A 3,794-nucleotide genomic window follows, 5' to 3' on the forward strand; every position below is an offset into this window, starting at 1 on the left:
CTTCCAATATTCCTGGCTTTTTCAGTCCTCTTCAGACTTGCTTATGTAACTTCTTCACCCTCTCTTATTACCAGCAATTAATATTTATTGCCATGAAATGATGAGAAGTCGTACATAACAGACTAATTCCAGAGACCCTCTTCTTCCCATCAAATCCTAATACTTCCTCCAGCCTATCTGCTCTTCTCAGATGCTGAGTCATGTTCTAGTGATACAGCAGCACTATTAATAATCCTTCACATTTTTATAGCTCAGGAAGTCAGCCAAGGTTAGAGAAGTTTTGAAAGGTCTTCTAGTGCAGAAGCTTTGTTACTATCTGTCTAATCCCCCTTTACTCTAAAACAGGATTGAAAACTGATGGGGTGCAAGAGAAATCCAGCCAACAGATAAGTTTGTTTGCTACATACAGGATTTTTGAAAAGCAAGGAGTTTCTCATTTGAACTATTCGATTGCTAATTTCTTGAGGAAAAAAAAAAAAAAAAAACTCTTGTTGCAACACATGGCAATACTTGGTTAGAGCCAAGAAGGGATTGCTCCTTTGACAGGACAGGTCCCCTCCCATTCACAGGTCCCCACCCCAACTGTCTTCAGTCCACAGCACTCAGTTGTTTAGCTCTTGGTGTTTGAATCTTCTACGACAGTCCCCCCAAATCCCCCAAGTGTCTGCTTGAGCACCCCTAGGGGAAAAGGAGCTCACCTCCTGCAAACACAATCCACTCTCTCCGAATAGTTCATTCCAGAATGGCTCCTTAAACTCTAGAAGCCAAAGCTCCCGACACTGACCCTAGTCCATCTCCTCAACACTAGACACAGGAAGAGCTCCCCACTAAGTTTTCTCCAAAGTAAGCATGCCGCGCTCCTGATCTAACTTGGTTTCTAACTCCTTCACCAACTAGGTTCTAATCTTCTGGCTGTGAACCGCTCCGTTTTTACTCCCTTGGAAGTATAAAATCCAGAGATGACGGTTTTCCTCTTCCTAGATTCAGCGCAACCCTTTACCTTCCAGAATTCCACTCATGCACTACGGAAAGGAGTGTTTCCTAAAACACTCACCAGGTGGGGGCGCTGTGCCAGGCGCTGGCATCGCGCAGGCAAACAGCGCAAGCTCAGTGGCTGCCTTCCGGAAGCTCACGTTGGCGTGAGAGATGGGAGGTGGCGGCGTTGCCCTAGGATCTCCCAGAGACGCGTAAACTTACGCTGTGATGTAGGCCAAAGAAATTCCAGATGATTCCAAGAACTGAGACATGAAAAAAAAAAAAATGAAATTTTAACAAATCCAGGGGAAAACAGGAGTGAGTAATGTGATTATCTTAAAGAGGCCTTTCTAATCACAACAGGAAACCTCAAAGCTACAAAGGGAAAGAAAAAAAAATGGATAAATCTAACTACATCAAATTTTAACATTTTTGGAAGCTAAAAGCAGCATAAACATACCCAAAAGACAAACTTGGGAAAATATTCGACACGCCGATGACAGACAAAGGACTGATTTCCCCCATATGCAAATTACTCTTACAAATCAATTGAGAAAGCACATAAAAAATTTACAAGAGAAATACCGATGATTCAAACAAATGAGACAATTCTGAACCTCATGTATAATGAAAGAAATACAAATTAAAATAACGAGATATTTTCTAAGTAAATATTGGCCATGGTGTTTCCGGAGTGATACTCCCTGGAGCTGACAATTGGAGGGGATTTGGCACGCTTGTTCACCGCGCACTGAAATGGCCCTTCTGCAGGAAACGCAGCCGTTAGCTCATTTTAGATGTACTGACTCTGTTATTTTAATTGTTCTTGTTGTTTATTCTTTCATCCAACCTATCCTCCATCCCATCATGGCTTCCAGAACTAGCTCACACCTGCACCTTCTGGGACCCTCATACCAACCCTGAGGGTTCTACTCAGTCTATAATTTGGGGGACTCAGGATGGCTGTGCTCCTGGCCTAGAGGGTTTCCACGCAGCACATCTCTGTTGCCTGAGCTCTCCTAGGAAATTCAAGAACAGTCTGGTTAACTCCACAGTGTCCCTGCCAAGGTTCCTGATAAAGAGGAAATCTGAATTGTCCAGGAGTGTCTTTCTACCCGGTCCCTCACCTACAGTAGATGATGATTCTAGCAGGAAAAGGCACATAAATACCTGGAGAGCGTGGTGAAACAGAGTCACATCAGAACTAAGACGTGCCTGGGATGATTCCCTGTCTGTGCAGCCCCACAAACCATAAACAGGAAATCTGTCTTCTGTCATGTGTACTGTGAAAGTAATACTCATGCTGAAAACAGTTTTTCTTTTTTTTTCTTTAAATTCTATTAGCCAACATATAGTATATCATTAGTTTTTGATATAATGTCCAATGATTCGTCAGTTGAGTATAACAGCCAGGGCTCATCACATCACATGCCCTCCTTAATGCCCATCACCCTATTACCCCATCCTTCCACACTCCTTCTTTTCCACAACCCTTAGTTTGTTTCCTGGAGTCAAGAGTCTCTCATGGTTTGTCTCCTACTCTGAGTTCTTCCCATTCAGTTTTCCCTCCCTTCCCCTATTGTCCTCTGCACTTTTTCTTGTATTCCACATATGACTGAAACCATATGATAATTGTCTTCCTCTGATTGGCTTATTTCACTCAGCATAATCCCCTCCAGTTCCAACCATGTCGATGCAAATGTTGGATATTTGTCCCTTCTGATGGCTGAGTAGTATTCCATTGTACATATGAACCACATCTTCTTTATCCATTCACCTGTTGAAGGACATCTCAGTTCCTTCCACAGTTTGGCTACTGTGGACATTGCTGCTATGAACATCGGGGTGTAGGTGCCCCTTCTTCTCACTACATCTGTATCTTTGATATGTACCCAGTAGTGCAATTGCTGGGTCATAGGGTAGCTCTATTTTTAACCTCTTCAGGAAACTCCATGCTGTTTTCCAGAGTGGCTGTACCAGCTTGCATTCCCACCAACAGTGTAAGAGGGTTTCCCTTTCTCCACATCCACATCAACACCTGTTGTTTCTTGTCTATTTAATCCTAGCCATTTTAACTGGTGTAAGGTGGTATCTGTTTGTGGTTTTGATTTGTATTTCCCTAATGGCAAGTGACATGGAGCATTTTTTCATGTATTTGTGTGTCTTCTTTGGGGAAGTGTCTGTTAATGTCTTCTGCCCATTTCCTGACTGGATTATTTGTTTTTTCTTGTTGAAAACGTTTTGCAAATAGTCTTTCCCTCCTTGAGGAGCATCTCCTCCCCCACGTAACCTATGAAGAGTGAAACAATGCAATACAAAACTGTGAAAGTGAACAATGCAACACCACCGTCTCAATGGCAACTTTAAAACCCAGATGCTATTCAGCTGTAATACCTGGGATCAGTTAAACATTCCTGGCTTAATTTGCCCCATTAATAAAAAGGAGCCAAAAATATATGAGAAGGCAGAAGGATAGACCTGAAGATGAACTGAGAGTCCTTTCCTGTCAACCTATGAATTTTTATACCATGTCTTCCCTCATTAAATCAAGGATTTCAGCAAATGATAGTTGAGTGCCTCTTTTTAGTAAATGGTTCTGGGAAGACCCGTACCTTACACCATATACAAAAATTAGCTCAAGATGAATCAAAGACCTAAGCACAAGAGTTAAAACTACAAACTCTGAGAAGAAAACTTAGGGAGAACTTCTTAACATTGGATTTGGCAATGATTTCTTGGATGTGACACCAAGAAGACGGGCAACAAAGGAAAAGACATAAACTGGACTTCATCAAATTAAAAACTTTCAGGTATGAAAA

This window comes from Martes martes (genome assembly GCF_963455335.1).
Source record: "Martes martes genome assembly, chromosome: 10".
Lineage (NCBI taxonomy): Eukaryota > Metazoa > Chordata > Mammalia > Carnivora > Mustelidae > Martes > Martes martes.